Source organism: Triturus cristatus, chromosome 4_1 (genome assembly GCF_964204655.1).
Source record: "Triturus cristatus chromosome 4_1, aTriCri1.1, whole genome shotgun sequence".
NCBI lineage: Eukaryota > Metazoa > Chordata > Amphibia > Caudata > Salamandridae > Triturus > Triturus cristatus.
Genome location: NC_140585.1, coordinates 1,168,377,872 through 1,168,399,175, shown reverse-complemented (window position 1 = coordinate 1,168,399,175; position 21,304 = coordinate 1,168,377,872). Strand labels below are relative to the sequence as shown.

General features: G+C 48.7%; 1 protein-coding gene across 1 annotated transcript in view; it reads right to left on the bottom strand.

Moving 5' to 3' along the window:
- Window positions 1–21,304, bottom strand: part of LOC146856273 (uncharacterized) — a 267,800-nt gene that overhangs the window by 223,472 nt on the left and 23,024 nt on the right. The gene's annotated exons all lie outside the window — the stretch shown is intronic.

Sequence of the window (21,304 nt, the reverse complement as noted above, 5' to 3'; positions counted from 1 at the left end):
CTCCGACCGACCTGGACCCTCTGGTGTCCAAGCCCCAGCAGCACCAGGTTCAGGAACATCTGTGCCAACCACCACCCCCATTCCTGCCACATTCCAGTAGACACCGAGGAGCCCTGCCCGCAGTGAACAACTGAGCCAGTCTGACCAGGAGGGACAAGATGCGCTGGGCACCCAGGTGGAGGCAGACAACACCGCCACTGCCATCCCTCAGGGGTCCCGTAGACCCGATGTGCCCACAACGGCAGGCCAGGCTCGTGTGGGCAGGGGTGGTGGGAGTGGAGGCAGGCGGAGGCGAGAACCTGACCAGCCAGCTGAAGGGACCGGTATGTCACACATAGACAACATCAGGGACGCATACCGGCGTGACACCAGGGAGTTCAGCCAGGTAATGGTGACCCTCACAGAGATGAAGAACCAGCAGGCCGAACAACACGCCAGTCAACAAGAACACCAAGGAAAGATGGAGGCAAGACTGGTTGAGCTCCTGGCGGTGCAAAGGGACATAAGCCATTCACTCCGTCGGATCACCGACAACATGGGCAACCCTTCCTGTGCCACCAGGCGAAGACCACCACCAGCCACAGGGAGGGAGGAGGAGGAGAATTTGTCCGACGGAGCGTCCCAAGCATCGTCAAGGCCTGCATCTGAGGGTCCCCGGAGGAAGGTGGGTCGTCCACGGAAAAGACCGTGAGAGGCAGCGGACCATCCACATCTCCCAGGTCACCTGGCCTGGCACCTGGCCTCCATGTGCGACAGCATCACCTCATTGACTGACATCATCTGCCACATGGACTTGCTGGTCACAGTCTGACCAATGATGCCAAACACTGTGGCCTGGACTCTGATGACTTCAAATGCCAAGGATCCCATCTCCCCCTGTGAACTTTGGATTCTATGGTCCCTGTATTGCACCTTTTTCTGTGCAGAAATCACGCCCCAGACCTATAATAAATACATTTATAATTGTAATTTTATGTTGCAGTCATTTAGCATGAGCCCACAACATACGTGTGGGGATATGTCAAAGTATGCATGAGTGTGGAACTAACTTCAGCCATCCATACACTTGGATCTGAGTCCAGTTGAGGACACACATGGATCACAATGCATCACCAAATACAGACATGGTGCCCAAAACTCACCTGTGATGGCCTCAAGCTGCTGAGGGGGGGCTTGCAATACTGCTCAGACAGACCAATTTGGCAGAGTATCATGAAGGTGTAGAGGTCATGGGTCATGTTGAGGTGCCCGGGGAGGGAGTCCCAGGTCTGTTTGGAGAGGTGGGAGAACTATCTCCTGCATGCAGTTTTCCTGTGGATGTGATGAATGGTGGCCAGGGCAAGGTGGGCTGCATGGAGTTGGGCCAACGGGGTGTTGGATGACAGACGTCCAAGGTCGGTTTTGGTCTGGGGTTGTGGACTGCCTCCTGAGTGTGGTTGAGGAGTCTGAAGGTGATACTGCAGCAGACAGTGAGCCATTCTAGCTATCTCAGGTGGACGGTAATGTGGCAGGGGCGGGGAATGTTGAAGATGAGGTGTGCGGATGCACCCTGGATGTGGACAACTTCTCCTGCAGTTTTGCTGTTGTTCCTCCGTAGAGGGCGGTGCTGTAGTTGAGCCGGCTGGTGTCGTTGACTTGGGGGACGGTCTGTCTTGCCTTGGAGTGGATCTATCCGTGGATCATTTGCAGCATGCGGAGGGTGTTGCAGCATGAGGTACAGATGGTGTTGAGTTGCATGTTAATTGTGAGCGATAAGTCCATGATGAACACCAGCTTGCGTGCGTGACCACTGGGTGCTGGTGCGGTGCCCAGGCTGGTGGGACACAAGGAGTTGACCCAGCCGTAAGGGGACAATCCTCAGATGATGCCCTCAGTCCTGTCCAAGTCCAGCCTCAGGTGGCTGATGTTCAGCCATTCGTCAACGGATCTCATGCCTTCTTGAAGGTTGGATCTGGCAATGGCTGGGTCTTTGGTGAGGTTAGGGCGCAGCTGGGTGTCAATGGCATACGAGATGATGATGAGGTCGTGTGCGCATGTGATGGTGGAGAGGGGGGTCATGGAGTCATTGAAGTTCGTCACGCTGAGAGATTAGCCCTGGGGCATGGGCCACCTGACCTCAGTGTACTACATGCTGCAGGGTGGAGGCTGACTACCTGGGCCTTGCTGGTGAGCTACTTGTTGATTTAATCTTGGGCCATACTCTGGATACCAGTGTTGGAGATGTGTGAGCTGACAGTGTGGTAGCACATGGTGTAGAATGTCGTTGAGAGGTCAAGGGGGGTGGTCTCACCATTGTTGAGCAAGTTGTCATTGGTGGTGGCAATGATGACGGTTGCAGTGGTGTGATTACTGTGGAAGATGTTCTGGGGCCGGTTGCCTGGAGCTGTTTGCGCGGAGGAAGTTTGTCAGTTGCTCGTTGAGTGTCTTCCTGATGACATTTGCTGGGTAGGGAAGCAGGGTGATGTTCCAGGAGATCCTGCGGTACTGCTGTCCGTTGTTGAAGAAGGGCCTGTGTCTCTGCATGCCTCCAGCTCCCATGGAATGTGGCAAACTCAAAGGAGACATTCAGGACGCGCTGGACGTGGGCTTCAAGGATCGGGAATGATGTGGTTGAGATGTTGTGTGGGAAGGGGCCTGATGGAGAGCCAGAGTGGATGGTGCACATGAGCCAGGTGGTGTATTTGCTGCTGACGGGAGTCCAGAACCTGAGGGGGGTTTGTCCCGTGGATAATAGTGCTGTCTGCCTCTGTGTGCCAAGGCTGTCGTGTATGGCCATGAGCTTGCAGTGGTAGAAAGTTGCAAGGGATTTGATCTGCCTTGCAAGGGTGGGGTGTCTTTTGGATGGAGAGCTGCTGTCAGTCCACTCACAATGCTGATGAGCTCCTTTATGTTGTGTGTTGTGGTGCCTCGGCCCTATCTGAAGGATCTCTACTTGTCCTTGCTGATGATAAGGTGATGGCTGTGTGTGGCGTTTTCCAGGGCTGTAAGGTAACTGATGGTTCTTTGTGTTGCAAGGTTTGCACAAGAGTCTGGCTAGATCTGTATGAGTCCAGTAGGTCTGCCTTGTCCCAGGTGGCTTAACTGTTGTTGTGCTTCACAGGAAAGTCCGTCAATGTGGCAAGATTGTTGGATCAGTTGCTGATCCAGTGTGTGAGGTTGCAGGGTGTGGCTGGGGTGTTGGTTCGAGTGTCCCACACAGCTTGTCTGTGGCGCCTTACATCAAGCATCTTTGGGTGATCGGTAGCGGGGTGTGGGGCAGTGTGTTGCTTGTCGGAGACGTGGATGCAAATGTTGATGGACCAATGATGGATGGTGGTGTGGTTCTCCTCCAGCAAGAATTTACTGGCCCCCAGCCACATGTAGCCTGTGGAGGTGAGGGCGTGGGTGCAGATGTACGTGTTGATGGCTTTGGGGATTTGTGGATGTAGGCCTGGAGATCTGTAGATGAGAGTTACTCTGAGAGTTGCCAAGGGGTTGGTGCGAAACCGGATTTGTGACTCTGAGGGTGTACTTGTGAATAAATTGCAAGTCATCCGCTGGGATTGTTGGTGCCGTCCCTGCGGGTGATCTTGTATCCGTCAGAGATGGCAATGAAGAAGTTGTGTGCTGAGGATGCTTTTATCCAGGTTACTGTCATGAAGGTGATGTGTGGGGCTGTTGTGTTGAGGAGGTAACAGAGTCCAATGGCGTGCTGGTGGACGGAGCGGGTGGGGAGTAGGAGGCACATGACCTGGTTGTTCTGACAGGGTCTGGTAGGCGGGGCAGCGCTGTGTAGGCAGTTGGAGTTGCACACTCAGCATGCAAAGGTGTCGTGTGTGCGCTTAGGGGTTGCCTGATAGCAAGCGGTCGCTTGTCTGGTGGACATTGCTTGGAGGGATGGCTGCAGCATGAGCCTGTTGTGTGACGTAGGTCATGCAAGGACCAGAGGGTCGTGCACTGTGCACTTTGCAGGCGCAGACGGTCCTGTTTTTGGCACGGCGTTGGTGCAACAGTGGCACAGACAAGCTGCTGGCTGCATTAAGAATGGGTGGAGGGGGGAAGGGAGGAGCATTTTGGAGGCGTGTGGGTTGCAGAATCAGGGCACTCGGTGGGGTGGTGCAGCAGGTGAGGCAGCAGCAGGCGGAAGGGGTGAGAAACTAGGCAAAAAGTAGCACACAAAGACAAGGAGGTCAGAAAGGCACAGTGCAACAGGTTTATGTAAAGGAAGGAGTGTCAGGTTACTCATGGGTCACTCCGAGAAAATGTATGAAGAATCAACAAAAAGGACGGCCACAGGATCAGGCACCAAAATGCGGAGCTGCGCACAGGAGACACACCATCAGCAGGCGTTGACGTCCCGTTGTGGGGAGCAACCTGCACAAATACATACACAACCAGGTACTTCATGCACAATAGAGATTATTAGCCATGAAGAAATGCATGCATGTTGCCGAAGTACACATACACTCATATGCTCAATCTTTGACAGTTATGCCATAGATGACGCATGCAAACTGGCAAGAGATCTGCAGTGACAGAGATGAGGCACTTTGGATTGTGCTGAACACCTTTATTGCACAAACTCACATAAAGGGAAATGCATCCATACGAACAGACTCACAAGTCAGTTGACAGAACATGTGGGATATACGCTGGACCCCCCCTTCACAACACGGATGTTGTAAATCCCAATGAACTGGCACACAAGTCAAGGGGATGAGCCAAACACATCCTGCTGCACACGGAGAGGCTGCAAATCACCATAGAGCCAGTTGTTGTGATGTCCCTCACTATGTCCACCCGTAGCATCAGCAATTTTTCAGAGGCAAGGTTTACGCACATTGATGCCTTCATCAGACTCCACACTCCACTACAGATGACTGTCAAGAAGGGTGACTATCATGTCATGGGAGTGATGCTACATGTTATATGCTCCATGGTGAGAAGACATGTATGCATGGTACCACAACATGCACAGAAGCAGTCCCCACACATTCCCAACCCGTACCACCACCAAAAAGCCTTGCTGCAATCCTTACCCAAACTGACAGTTCCACATGTCCGTGCATGGAACGCTGATTCAGCACACGTTGCAATCCTCATGAGGAATAGCAGGAGGACAAAGATGACACGAGCAGACAACAAGCGCAAAAACCTGGGAATGACAGACACACAAGAAGTCACCTAAAACAAATCTCACCGCACACATGGTCAGTTACGAAACATGAACAATGTTGGACACATGCAAATTTCAAAGAAAGCCTCTCCGCAAAACTGTGTGGCATGACATCATCACTCGAGTGACACATCAGTACACACATCAAAGTCACTTTGCATTCAGTCAGCTGGACACACACATTGCAACACATGCAACTCATTGCTACAAGCTTGCACACTCATACCCAGTGACTCACCATTATGAGAAGAAGTTGCGTATGAGCTGACTCCGGATATCATCCTCCTCCTCCTCATCACTTGCCTCGTGACCAAGCCCTGGATCCTCCACGGCGGGTGTTGCTGCTGATCAGGATCAAGGATGAGTGGCACTGCCTTCTCAACGGCCATGTTGTGCAGCATGCAGCACACAATGAAGATTTTGCACACCTTCTCCGGTGCATATGGAAGGGACCCGCCTGTCTTGTCAAGGCACCAGAATCGGCTCTTCAGGAGGCCAAACGTCCTCTCAATCACTCGCCTGGTCTGCCCGTGTGCATTGTTGTACCTGTGATCTGCAGCTGTTCTTGGGTTGCGGAGAGGTGTCATTAGCCATGGCATGTTGGGATATCCAGAGTTCCCTACATGGAAACATCATGTAAATAAGTGGGTCAGAAACTGCTCACAAAGATGGTGTCGTTCATGGAGGGCATGTCAGCAACGATGTCTGACCAACGCAGGATTCTGCGGTCCATGGACTCTTCCCTGACGGCAGCAGTTACTCTAGTGCAGCGCTCCGTCCCCCCCTACCCCAGATCCATCCACACTTCCCTCTCCCATGCCTGTCCAAGGCACACCCGGACAGTCACGGGCACGCACCCCACCAGACACAGGCAGCACGCCCCCAAGTAAGGCAAAGCGCACACCTCCTGGCATGCTCACTCAGGGGGATGTAGGCACACCCACAGGGTCTGGGGACAGACGACATACACGCAGCCACAGTCGCAGACGCAGTCCTCACAACCCTGTTCCTCCAAAACCACTCCCCTTGGCTCCGCTGCCAAACTCTCACCCAAGGAGATCTTTATGGGTGAGCTGGACCTCGCCCCCACTGAGCGACCACCCCACAAGCGGGCGAGGAAGTCCCCGGGCATGGGAGTTGAGTCCCCCACCATGTCGACTCCCTCCCCCAAGAGCGCTGCACCCCATCCCTCACCCACCACACCCTCTGGTGACCCTGGGGAATCCTCAGGTTCAGGGGTTCGGATGGAGGTACTGGCAGCGGTGTGCAGCGCCGAGCTCACCTCCACCTTCGGCACTGCCCCACCCCCTGTGGTGGAGACATCTCCCCCCCTGCACCTGCAACACCTACCTTTCCCCCTCCTGTCCCTGCGGTGCCTGGTACTGCCACAGATGATCCCCCCCCTGGTCGACAAACCTTGAGGTTCCTTTGTGCAGGCAAGCTAGGGGTAGACGCAGTCCCCTACGTCCCCCCTTGGATTTGAAATATGGACTGGCCATTGGCCTCTTTACATTGTCTATTTTTCGTTGGTTTTTCTTTGTGCTGAATAAAGCCTTTATTTTTGCTTTCAACACTATTGCATTTCAGGTACTTGATGTTGGTGCTGAGGCTCCTGGAGTTGGTGTTCCGGTAATGTGTTAGGGTTCTGAGAAATGTTTTTGTATGATGGTCATGAGGTGGACCATGGTATCTGTGTGCCATCACAATGTCTCTGCAAATAATCATTGGTAGTGTGTGTTAATTTTGTTTAGAGACATTGTCCCAAGGAGTGTTCCTTCCTCTGTGGCACCTGACATCTTCCCTGCAAACAGTTGCACAATTGTTGCGCTGACCTGTGTCAACATTTCCTTTGTTGGTGATGGATCCCTTCAACAATCGCCATGCCTGCTCACCGATGTCTCCTGCTGAATCGTCTGTGCCATCCTTGCTAGTCACTACTTGTGTTTTGAGTATGTCAGAATGTCTTCAAGGACAAATTCCCCCTTTTCAGCACTATGCATGTGTGTAATCACGGCCTACCACACAAATGGTACTTGTTATGCAGGGTATTTGGGCACCTGACTGAAAATTGTGGGCATTGTATCTAGGGGAATTCCACCTTATTTCTTCCATGAGAGACAACATCTTGGTGGCTGGGCCAGCACCTGGACATTCCTATCAGTCCTGGGATGTGCGTGACAGTGTGTGTTCCCTTTGGCTATCTTAGTTTTGTAGGCAGTTACATGACTATACAGTCTTGTGGCATGATATCAGGGTGTGTATTGTGCTGCATCTGCCATGGGTGGGTATGCATGTGTTATATGTCCTCACACCCACATGTGGTGTGTCATGCAGTGTGTGAAATACATCCATCCTCCTGGGAGTGGAACACTGCTGTCAGGGATGTGTTGTTATAGCACTATCATCATAGTCCAAAGTTAGGGATGCGTCCATACCACCATGTAGGTGTGGTCATCTGATAATGATATACACCCCCCATATCTTTGTATACTGCTGGGAGTCCTCTGCACCCACCCCCATGTCTCTGTCCACTGCTGGGAGTCCTCTGCACCCACCCCCATGTCTCTGTCCACTGCTGGGAGTCCTCTGCACCCACCCCCATGTCTCTGTCCACTGCTGGGAGTCGTCTGCACCCACCCCCATGTCTCTGTCCACTGCTGGGAGTCCTGTGCACCCACCCCCATATGTCTGGACACTGCTGGTATTCATCTGCACACACACCTCATATTGCAGGCCACTGCTTGGAGTCCTGTGCACCCACCCCATATGTCTGGACACTGCTGGTATTCATCTGCGCACACACCTCATATTGCAGGCCACTGCTGGGAGTCCTCTGCACCCACCCCCATATCTCTTTCCACTGCTGGGAGTCGTCTGCACCCACCCCCATGTCTCTGTCCACTGCTGGGAGTCCTGTGCACCCACCCCCATATATCTGGACACTGCTGGTATTCATCTGCACCCACCCCTCATATTGCAGGCCACTGCTGGGAGTCCTCTGCACCCACCCCATATCTCTGTCCACTGCTGGGAGTCCTCTGCACCCACCCCCATGTCTCTGTCCACTGCTGGGAGTCCTGTGCACCCTCCCCCATATGTCTGGACACTGCTGGTATTCATCTGCACACACACCTCACATTGCAGGCCACTGCTGGGAGTCCTGTGCACCCACCCCCATATGTCTGGACACTGCTGGTATTCATCTGCACCCACCCCTCATATCGCAGGCCACTGCTGGGAGTCCTCTGCACCCACCCCCATATCTCTGTCCACTGCTGGGAGTCCACTGCACCCACCCCCATGTCTCTGTCCACTGCTGGGAGTCCTGTGCACCCACCCCCATATGTCTGGACACTGCTGGTATTCATCTGCACACACACCTCATATTGCAGGCCACTGCTGGGAGTCCTGTGCACCCACCCCCATATGTCTGGACACTGCTGGTATTCATCTGCACACACACCTCATATTGCAGGCCACTGCTGGGAGTCCTGTGCACCCACCCCCATATGTCTGGACACTTCTGGTATTCATCTGCACCCACCCCTCATATTGCAGGCCACTGCTGGGAGTCCTCTGCACCCACCCCCATATCTCTGCCCACTGCTGGGAGTCCTCTGCACCCACCCTCATGTCTCTGTCCACTGCTGGGAGTCCTGTGCACCCACCCCATATGTCTGGACACTGCTGGTATTCATCTGCACACACACCTCAAATTGCAGGCCACTGCTGGGAGTCCTGTACACCCACCCCCATATGTCTGGACACTGCTGGTATTCATCTGCACATACACCTCATATTGCAGGCCAATGCTGGGAGTCCTGTGCACCCACCCCCATATGTCTGGACACTGCTGGTATTCATCTGCACACACACCTCATATAGCAGGCCACTTCTGGGAGATCTTTGCACCCACCCCATTTGTCTGGACACTGCTGGTATTCATCTGCACACACACCTCATATTGCAGGCTACTGCTGGGAGTCCTGTGCACCCACCCCCATATGTCTGGACACTGCTGGTATTCATCTGCACACACACCTCATATTGCAGGCCACTGCTGGGAGTCCTCTGCACCCACCCCCATGTCTCTGTCCACTGCTGGGAGTCCTATGCACCCACCCCCATGTCTCTGTCCACTGCTGGTATTCATCTGAACCCACCCCTATATGTGTGGCCACTGCTGGTATTGATCTGCAGCCACCCCATATGGCTGGCCACTGCTAGGAATACTCTGCAAACCCCATTGGAGCAGTACACTGCTGGCCTCGACCTACACACACACCAATATGAATGTAACATGCAGGGCCAGTCCGTAAGCCCACATTCCTGGTGTGTGTACGCATCGTATCCCAAATGTACTGGTGCCGTAGGAGTACGTGTGAAACGCACCGTACCCACGCATTCATTGCGTGTGTATGGTCCATATCACTGTTCTACTGTTGCCGTAGGAGTATGTGTGCAACGCACTGTACCCACGCATTCATTGCGTGTGTACGGTCCGTATCACTGTTCTACTGGTGCTGTAGGGGTACGTGTGCAACGCACCGTACCCACGCATTCATTGCGTGTGTACGGTCCGTATCACTGTTCTACTGTTGCCGTAGGAGTACGTGTGCAACGCACCGTACCCACGCATTCATTGCATGTGTACTGTCCGTATCACTGTTCTACTGGTGCCGTAGGGGTACGTGTGAATGCACCGTACCCACACATTCATTGTGTGTGTACGGTCCGTATCACTGTTCTACTGGTGCCGTAGGAGTACGTGTGCAACGCACCGTACCCACGCATTCATTGCGTGTGTACGGTCCGTATCACTGTTCTACAGGTGCCATAGGGGTACGTGTGCAACGCACCGTACCCATGCATTCATTGCGTGTGTATGGTCCGTATCACTGTTCTACTGGTGCCGTAGGAGTACGTGGGCAATGCACCGTACCCACGCATTCATTGCGTGTGTACGGTCCGTATCACTATTGTACTGGTGCCGTAGGGGTACGTGTGCAACGCACCGTACGAGTCCACTTCCGTTGCTGCGGTACGCAGGGGTTGCTGGCCACGCCCCCCCCAAGTGACCAGACCCTGGTGGTAATGTATGGGCTCCATATTATAGGTTTTGCTTTGGGTATGGGGTATGTTTCCTGCCCCTCACCCCCCCGGCCCCTGGGTGTTGTTCTCACCTTCTGCGGCGTGTGCGTCGGGTCCGGTGCACCAGGTCGTAGACCAGGAGGACCGGGATGACACGTACGATGGTGTTCATGGCGTGTACGTCGCGTACCGAGGCTCCGTTGCGTAGCGGTACGCTACGGACTCTGCTTTTCCGGCTGTGTTTGGCTCCCATAAAAAAAGAGCCGTACGGAGTGACGTAGGGACGAATCGTACTTGCTGGGCCGGAAACCGCTGCTTGAATGCGTCTGGACGTCGCGTACAAGATGTTCCGGATCAGAAACGTTGGTTTTTGTGACCCGTACAGTCTTTTGTACGAAACGTACGGAAATAGGCTTTCTGTACAAATCGTACTTCCTAGGTTGTACGGAAAGTTTACCGGGTATGAGTCGTACGGAGAAAACGCTCCGTACAACGATTCGTACAGCCTTTTCCCAGGATTGGAATCGGCCCCTTAATCTCCACATGCCTAACAAAAAAATGAATGTGTGTCCTCATGTAACGTAACTGGTGCTATGTGAAACGCTCTGATACCTGATTGGATTCGGGTCAAGTTTGCGCTATATAAAACTCTGCAAAAAAATTTAAAAAAAACACCCTTTACCACTATAAGCTCCACAACCCATACCTACAATTTAACTTTGAAGAAAAAAATGTATCAATTAAAATAATTATTTGTCAATTAAATAATTAATAGTATTTAACAGCTAATTATTAAGTAATTAAAATTCATTTACCCCCAATAAACCCAGCAACTCACACCTAAAACAAAATTAATTAAACAATTAACATAATTAACTATCAATTAATTACTTAATATTAGTTAACAACTAAATATTGATTAATCAAAAATAAATTACCTCCCACCGTTTACCCATTTAACAGCATAACCCGCACATAAAACAATTACAAAATTAACATAAATAATTATTAATTAATTAACATTAATTAGCAACACATTATTAATTAATTAAAAATAAATTAATTCCCACCCTTCACCCCTATAAACAGCCCCACAACCCGCACATAAAAAGTTACATTAAAAAATGAATAGCACAATTAACATAATTAAATATCATACAAATAAATGATATTAAATACAAAATTGTCATTATGTATTATGATTAAATTACTTCCCACCCTATACCCTATACCCCTATAAACCGACTATCCAGTACGGAACTAAAAAAAGACGAAAGGTAATTAAATTTAATTTAATAACTACACATTTTTTTACAAACATATTGAAAAACATAAACAATAATCATACAGAAAAATTACATCATATACATTTAAAATATATACTAAAATCCATAACAATAATTTAAAAATGATATTTTAAACAACCATATTTTTGCAAATGATGTTAAAAACTTTGGTATTTTAAAAATCGATATGACTTAAGTTAAATTGATATTCTTTACATCAATATTCTTGCTGACTATACTTCCATGCCACGATATTTTAGATTTGATATTTTGGTATGCCGATATTTTGTACTCAACAATTTGGGTCTAGTTACAATATTGGTCGGAAAGCTTTAAACTCCGACCGCCGTATTACACAGACGGACGGAGTTTAAACCTCCCAAGGAAACCGACTGGGTTCCAGTTGGAAAGATCTCATAATCTCTTTAGGATGACGTTTCCCCCTTCAGGATTATGATGGCACTCTCTGACAGGAGTTCCATGACTGCCTCTCCGACATGGAACTGCTGTCGGAAAGTGTCTTTCGGGGTCCCCAGCACGGCCTCCTTCCCCCCGGGGCCTCCGCATGTGGATCTCCCCTTCACACCGTGCAGTGCCTGCCATATGGTGCAGGATATTTAATAACTTCCATTTTTCAATGGGAGCTTGTGCTGTGGGCGGTTTCGGCCCGCTGCACAAGCTTCCATTAAAAATGGAAGTAGGACCGCACCATGTGAGTTCGATCCCAATTGCCATGTCAGAACCGCCTACCTGAGGTCGGTCTGTTCCCCAACCGCAGCGGTCGGAGGCAACTGTGACCAACATCGTAATAAGGCCCTTCGTCTGAATACCATTCAATATACAGATAAACAACCTGGCAGTCACCAACTCCAGGAAATACTAATGGAAAGTGCAATAATTAGCTGTCTACAATATGCAGAAAATCTAACCCTCATGGCCCCCAACAGGACACAGCATAGTACAAGGTCTCAACAAAAAGTAAAAGTAATGCAGCCAGTGCAGCTTGCAGATAACAAATTAAACACAGAAAATCATTGTTTGTCAGAAACAATCCAAAGCAAAAACCAACCATAGCCAATTTGGAATAAACATTGAAAGTAGTAGACATACAACCAGATGCACCCATACATGTGAATAACATTGAATCCCACTGGAAACGTCACCCGTAGCATGAAAGGCCTAAAGGAAAATCCAATCATACCTTATACGCCATAAAAGAAAATGCATAATGTTTGACCGACTGAACAAGCTCTGTATAGGGTTATGTAGTGACATCAACCAGTTCTCCCCTAGAATATCTAAGTGCAAAGATCAAGATTACAACAAGTGGGACGTTAGAACAACAGAGAACATGCAGCTTGCTGAACGTCCACAGGTATATTCCCAATAAAATCTGTCAAGCAGAACTGGGAAATCAATTTCCTGACAGAGTAAAAACTGATGTCAAAATTCTGAACACAACTCCATGAAAACAATTAGGCCCCTATGTGGATGGGTGTATGCCCGACGCAACCAGGTAAATACAGAGAGAGCAGTGTCAGATATTCACCAGGAGCAGATGATTGCTCTTGAAAAATGGTGCATAACATGCAGAAATTTGTGTTTCCTGCACCGAATTCTGCATGCATCAATATTTACATCATTTGACCTACCAATATTTGCATTGTAAAAATTGAAAAGAGTAGAAGTAGCGACCACAAACCTTGGAGTCCTATTCAGAAAGGTAATTCTGAATGTATAGATCTCCTCATGTGTATACCTACACCCAGTGCTTACTTTGAGCCGGTGGTTGCACGTGGAGCCCACGGACACTCATGATTGGGGACCAGCACTTAATTTTCCTCATCAGACTTTGACCCAGAGCAAGAGAGAGACAACACACAAGAGGGAAAGAAGGAGTAGGAGAAAGATGGGTAAACGTATCAAAAGGAGAAAGCCGTAACCTGCAAGAAAGGGATAAAGGGCAGGCAGTGTCTGGTGGTAGATTAAAGAAGCATGAGATTGAATCAAGACTACACAGCCTTGGTATTTGGCACACCGACATACAATAGCGACGGCCACTGACTTCAGAGCAAATCTCTGGGCCACGAGAACCTATTCTTTTACAACTTGAGTACTGCCTACACCTAAAACTAGCTGTAAATTTCCTTGTGGTAAGATCAATTCACCATTTTCCTCTGTAGATTTACACCTAGATGTAGGTAGTCTCAGATACAGGCTGTGCACTTTAACAAGAAAAATTCAGCATTGCGCTCCAGAAACCTATGAGCAACAAGCTGAATGCAGATTCGTAATCCACTGGGAATCATAGATCGCTAAGTGAAATGCTGCAGAATAGTAGCCAGAAACTATACCCTGTCAGAATACCCATTGGGAAGAACCTCAAACACGGGCTATTGATCACTAGTGACAGGGTCAGTAATCAAAGACTACAGACTGAATGAGGACAACAGAGACAGACCGGGGAAGTTGGTCATTACATCCTGCACATCAGACCAGATAGGAAGAAACAAGGTATCACTACTACTGGCTGCATATCACACATGGACTTGGTGATGAATGTGAGATTCATAATCTGCTCAGATATGAACCTAAGCCTTCCAAGCACAGACATCAAAATACAAGTCAGCAAATAATATTCCTGGGGGAGTCACCACCAGATAGAATATCCAACCACGTGCCACACACTCAGATGGACTTCCAGTGAGGGCCAGGTGCAGGACAAGACAATAACATGCAGCTGCCTATAGTGGTAGGGTGCTCCTAGAAGCATCACATGCTTATCCTATATGAGGTGGAAGGGGCTTTCAAAATTTCATTTTTACTAGGTCAGCATACCTACCAGCACTAACTGGGCTGTCGTTAGGCATAGATAGCATGGGCTGTTGCCCATGGCACCACACCAGCTAACCACCACCGGAGGCCTCGCAGGCCTCTTTGTACACAAATCCTATTCCCTTCCTTATCTGTTCCTTACACATATTGAGAAGCCCAGCTAAGAAGGACCTCCATTTTCCTATGGGCCCTGAATGTCCAAATTATTGCTGTGTTTTACTGTCCAGGCAGCAGGCAGCAGACATGGAACAATTACCTTGCTTGCACAATGGCCTCTGACACCACTGCTACACCACTGCCTCCTCTCTAGAGTACCGCAGCTATGATCCAGCGCTGAAAGGCACACAAAGCCACCTTCCCATGGACCTCATAGCCTTTGTCCAGCAGTGTTAGGACCCGATAGAGGTGGCACCCTTTTGTGGGCCATGCAGCACTGAACCATCATTGAAGATTCAGGGGGCAGGGCCCCTCTCAGAAGCCTAGCTACAAATAGTGCAGCAGGTGCAGTAGAACCAAGGGCCCGGGGTGTTAGGTGCCCAAATCACCCTAATTAGGGCTGGATTTTATTGTCCAGAAAGTGAACAGTGAGTCAAATTACCTTGCCTCCACTAGGGTATATGCTAAGCAAAGAAAAATGTTCACAAGGAACTCATTTGAAATACATTATACGTTTATGTAAGACAATCATATCTTGTTTGAATTAATCAAAGAGCTAAAACAAATAATACAGGGTACGATCTTCCAAGTGATTCGTAATTATTTAAAGTCTTATAAAGCACACACGACAATATACCAATCTGGCTCACTTCAGCCGATGTGAGCGTGATTTATTTCATAATCACAGAAAATACAAAAAGTACCACAAAAATGAATGAGGAAAAAGACACTTTTTCTAAATATGTACAATATGTACAGTATATGGCGTTTTTAGTGAACCCCAGTGGAGTGACTATAACTAACGGTGGTGCATGGAGTGTTTCAAAGGTGACATGAAAAATAGGGGAAATGGTTTTTGGAAGTACAAAAGAGGAGCTAAACGTTTGTGGTACAATGAATAATTTGTTATAGAATTTCAGAGGCTCTCTCTTTATGTAGTCAACGACGTTTTGACCCTCTCTCGATACGGGGTCTCTTCAGGACAGGAATGCTGGGTTCATTACTTGGATTGATAAGAGTAATAAGAGTCTTCTAGTGGAAGGAGACTCTTCCCAAGGTTCAGGATGAGGAAGGAGGGACCTGAGGCTTAATCTCTGGTAATCATCAGTTGCAGGTTCCAAATAAAAAGCCGGGAATTATGCAGTATATCTTAAGGTCTTGGCACGCCCCTCCACTTAGTTCATGGGACTGCCAGACTGTAAGGCTTGTCTATCCGCTTGGGCTTGCTTCCGTGATCAGAATGAATTTCTTGGTAGTCCGTAATTCAATTACTCGGCAACAGTCACGGTTTGATACTAGTGTGCTGCTTCGTGATCGCGCCACTAGGGTATATGGCACCATTTCTACGTCACTGGCCCCTCTACCATGGGTCTCGTAGCCCTGATTCAGCACTGAGAGGCCCAGAAGAAGGGAGTTGGCCCTCCTGGCAAAGGATCAACACCCTTTTGAGCCCAATTTGTTTTTGAAATGTATGTTTTTCCTGTGTAAACCACAATTAAAAACAAAAGCCCTGCACAAAGGTTGACTGGCCATCTCTCAGTTGCTTATTTCTGCATTTGGTTCCTAAACTGGTAATAATGAGGTGGAATCTTTGCCCAGAAGGTATTGCCATGTTTCTAATCACAAAATAAGGAAGTAATACTATCACATAAAGAGCTGTATTATGCCGCATAATTTACCTTTTCTTGTTGCATAGTTTATTTGACCCTGTCTCAAATCTGTTGCTTTCCTGCCATAATTTGAGTTACTCTCATGTTAGCACTCGTTTTTACAGGGAGAACACCTGCACACAAAGTTGCAGGGGTTACTATGTGAGTGTGTGCTTCATGAGATTAAAGTAAAATATTTGGCTTCAGGAAATTACTTTTATACTGGCAATGGCCCAGCAGCTCCACCTACAATAAGAAATGTGCATATGTCATAACAAACGTATGCTGTGGTATTGGGTATGTGGTAAGGTACAGTCATACTGTGTCTTTTTTAATCTTTTTTAGTGTCTTTGGATAACCTGTAGCTGTATTCAAAAAGATAAGTGTTTTTTTGTTTAGTTACTGCTGCACACATCTCACAGATGCATACATCCACCAACTGATTTAGAACCATCATTTTGCCTTCTACACAGGCCAGTGTTTTAAAAGGAAGGTTTTAGCCAGTCAGCAGAGATGGTATCTCAGTGGATGACTGCTGACCAGGTTTTAACCCGGCAGTGCATACCAAGCAAAAGAGTCTGTTATGGCATTAAGTTGTAGAAGCTGTGTGATACCTCTACTGACTTTGTATATTTCTTGACAGTGTATAGAGGGAAGAACTCCGCTCTAAACCCTATAGGGTGACCTCCCATACTAGGAGTCATGGCGAAGATTATATGGGAGCTTGTCCAGCCACTCCTTCATTATGTGGACAAATTCTATACAGGAGTAGAGCTGGTCAGTGAGCTGTACAAAGCTATCACTGTGGCATGCGGTACAGTTCAATGTCCCTGCAAAGTATTCCTCAAGGAGCTTGTTTGTAAGAAGCTCCAAAAACCCCAGAGCACTGCGTTGCGTTTCAACGAACTGCTTGCAGTCATGTTCTTTGATAAACATAATGTGTACATGCTAACTAGAATTCATGATGAGAGTGTTGTAATAAAAATGTTTTAGCTGTATTGTTCATGCATTGTACGTCTTAAGTTAGCATTTGCGGCACCATTTTATATTCAGCCGCCATTTTGAGTCATGATTGAAACTAACTTCTGTCTCTCTGCCCCAGCTTAAAGCAGCTGCGATAGTTTTCGTTTCTCCAAGGTTGAGCCTTGCTGTACTAATGAATACACTGTTCCTATTAGTGCATACCTTTCCCACTAGATAGGCCTGCTACCACCCTTAGAGCGACGGGCGCAGGCAGAGTGACCTTGGCGCTGAGATAGCATTTGCCCGGTCTCAGGATCGAAACTCATCCTTCTGTACCTCCTTTGTTCACCAGCTACCAATTAGAAATTTCCAGTCAGGGCGTGCCTTTATTGGTTTTGAATTGTAAATAATGTATCGCCATGCTTGCTGAAGTCAGTCCTTCTGCAGCAATCCTAGGATGCTGGTCAAAATGGACTCCAGTCGAGTGTACCTGAATAGAATATACTTGTTTTGTATTCTCTACTGTCTGACCGACTCTTCATTTGTATGGAAAGCTGAGAGGTGGTCGCGAGTGACCCTGGTGGCCCTAAACGGTTCACTTCCTTCAAGAGCACTTTTTCTGTCACAATTCGGGGACAGTTGGCTGAGGTTCACAAGTCCACTGGTATACTTGATTACAATAAGTACATGGGTGGAGTGGCTAAGAAGGACCAGGTTCTTCAGCCATACAACATTCGTAAAACTCTACTTAGTATAAGAAGCTGTTTATCCATTTGATCCAGAGGGCAATGAACAATCTGTTTGTTGTTTATCGTCAGACCACAACCGGAAGACCCATGTCTTTCCTTGACTTTCAGTTAACACCTATTGGACCAAAAGGGATCTTCGGTCAAACAATCTTGATCGTCTCGTTGTCCCCAGACTTAAGAGAGCTAGAAGTGGAGGTCGTTCTTTTACATATCTTGCACCTAAACTCTGGAGCTCACTTCCGACCAGTTTGAGACTGAATAGCAACTTAATAAGCTTTAGAAGCCAATTGAAAACATATCTCTTTCCCTAAATTTCCTAATTTATTCTCACTCCAGCTAGGACTGTCAGCCCTGGGAAGTCCATTTGGGTAGCCATGTGCTATACAAAACAGATGAATAGAATAGAAAGTCTTACTGCTACAGAAGCAGCAGTCTCCACTTCATATGCTTTGGAGGATGTTGCAAGTCTGCAGGATTGACACTTTGAAGACCACATTCCTGCAACAGCTAGAAATACAACCATGTCATCATTGCAGAGTCTGCTCTAATCAAGGAAAGAGGCAGGAGACTCATTACTGTCCTCAGTGCCCATCTCAGCATGGCCTATGTTTTCCAACTTGCTTTATATTGTACCTTTCAACAGTGAAGTATTGGAAAATTGACTGAGGTGGAGCTGTCGTAGCATACAGCTTTAAATGGCTGTGCATGGAGACATACCTTCTATGGGTCACTAATCACTAGGTAAGTAGTTGTACAATTTTTTTTCTTCTACTTGAGAAAATCATTGACTTGCTTATGGCCTGCTTGACACCTGTATCTGCCATCAGAATGTGGTAGGTGTTCTGTTCACCGTATGACAAGAGCATTACAGTGACCACACTGTACATAACGATGGATGGAACATAAGCCAAGTTGTAATGGACTACCTGTGTGGCATAAACGCAAACTCTTTGGTAGTGTTTGAACTGCTCCTAAGGGGACATAGCAAAACCAAAAGGAAATGAAGGACGGAGTGTTGAACATTGCAAGCACTCACCCCCAGTCAACTGATCTGGGTTTAATCCATCACCGTTCTTTAGCCCACTCTGCCACCCCAGTTCAGACATGGCCATATGCAAATCAGTTTGACCCTGTGCCTCATGGGAATAGTCCAGCCCGAACTGCCAAGCCATGTCTTCCCTGGACCGGAAACAAGCTTCCTAGGACCGGTTTCTGGCATTTCAGCCGTCTTCAGCCAGGCTTGCTTGAATCCAGTGGCAAAGTGAGCAAGGGACTCACGTCTGAGCATACCCTGCCAACTTATGGCGAACAAAGCAAAACCAAAGGAAATGATGGACGGAGTGTTGAACATTGCAAGCACTCACCCCCAGTCAACTGATCTGGGTTTAATCCATCACCGTTCTTTAGCCCACTCTGCCACCCCAGTTCAGACATGGCCATATGCAAATCAGTCTGACCCTGTGCCTCATGGGAACAGTCCAGCCCGAACTGCCAAGCCATGTCTTCCCTGGACCGGAATCAAGCTTCCTAGGACCGGTTTCTGGCATTTCAGCCGTCTTCAGCCAGGCTTGCTTGAATCCAATGGCAAAGTGAGCAAGGGACTCACGTCTGAGCATACCCTGCCAACTTATGGCGAACAAAGCAAAACCAAAGGAAATGATGGACGGAGTGTTGAACATTGCAAGCACTCACCCCCAGTCAACTGATCTGGGTTTAATCCATCACCGTTCTTTAGCCCACTCTGCCACCCCAGTTCAGACATGGCCATATGCAAATCAGTCTGACCCTGTGCCTCATGGGAACAGTCCAGCCCGAACTGCCAAGCCATGTCTTCCCTGGACCGGAAACAAGCTTCCTAGGACCAGTTTCTGGCATTTCAGCCGTCTTCAGCCAGGCTTGCTTGAATCCAGTGGCAAAGTGAGCAAGGGACTCACGTCTGAGCATACCCTGCCAACTTATGGCGAACAAAGCAAAACCAAAGGAAATGATGGACGGAGTGTTGAACATTGCAAGCACTCACCCCCAGTCAACTGATCTGGGTTTAATCCATCACCGTTCTTTAGCCCACTCTGCCACCCCAGTTCAGACATGGCCATATGCAAATCAGTCTGACCCTGTGCCTCATGGGAACAGTCCAGCCCGAACTGCCAAGCCATGTCTTCCCTGGACCGGAAACAAGCTTCCTAGGACCGGTTTCTGGCATTTCAGCCATCTTCAGCCAGGCTTGCTTGAATCCAGTGGCAAAGTGAGCAAGGGACTCACGTCTGAGCATACCCTGCCAACTTATGGCGAACAAAGCAAAACCAAAGGAAATGATGGACGGAGTGTTGAACATTGCAAGCAGTCACCCCCAGTCAACTGATCTGGGTTTAATCCATCACCGTTCTTTAGCCCACTCTGCCACCCCAGTTCAGACATGGCCATATGCAAATCAGTCTGACCCTGTGCCTCATGGGAACAGTCCAGCCCGAACTGCCAAGCCATGTCTTCCCTGGGCCGGAAACAAGCTTCCTAGGACCGGTTTCTGGCATTTCAGCCGTCTTCAGCCAGGCTTGCTTGAATCCAGTGGCAAAGTGAGCAAGGGACTCACGTCTGAGCATACCCTGCCAACTGATGGCGAACAAAGCAAAACCAAAGGAAATGATGGACGGAGTGTTGAACATTGCAAGCACTCATCCCCAGTCAACTGATCTGGGTTTAATCCATCACCGTTCTTTAGCCCACTCTGCCACCCCAGTTCAGACATGGCCATATGCAAATCAGTCTGACCCTGTGCCTCATGGGAACAGTCCAGCCCGAACTGCCAAGCCATGTCTTCCCTGGACCGAAAACAAGCTTCCTAGGACCGGTTTCTGGCATTTCAGCCGTCTTCAGCCAGGCTTTGTTGAATCCAGTGGCAAAGTGAGCAAGGGACTCACGTCTGAGCATACCCTGCCAACTTATGGCGAACAAAGCAAAACCAAAGGAAATGATGGACGGAGTGTTGAACATTGCAAGCACTCACCCCCAGTCAACTGATCTGGGTTTAATCCATCACCGATCTTTAGCCCACTCTGCCACCCCAGTTCAGACATGGCCATATGCAAATCAGTCTGACCCTGTGCCTCATGGGAACAGTCCAGCCCGAACTGCCAAGCCATGTCTTCCCTGGACCGGAAACAAGCTTCCTAGGACCGGTTTCTGGCATTTCAGCCGTCTTCAGCCAGGCTTTGTTGAATCCAGTGGCAAAGTGAGCAAGGGACTCACGTCTGAGCATACCCTGCCAACTTATGGCGAACAAAGCAAAACCAAAGGAAATGATGGACGGGGTGTTGAACATTGCAAGCACTCACCCCCAGTCAACTGATCTGGGTTTAATCCATCACCGTTCTTTAGCCCACTCTGCCACCCCAGTTCAGACATGGCCATATGCAAATCAGT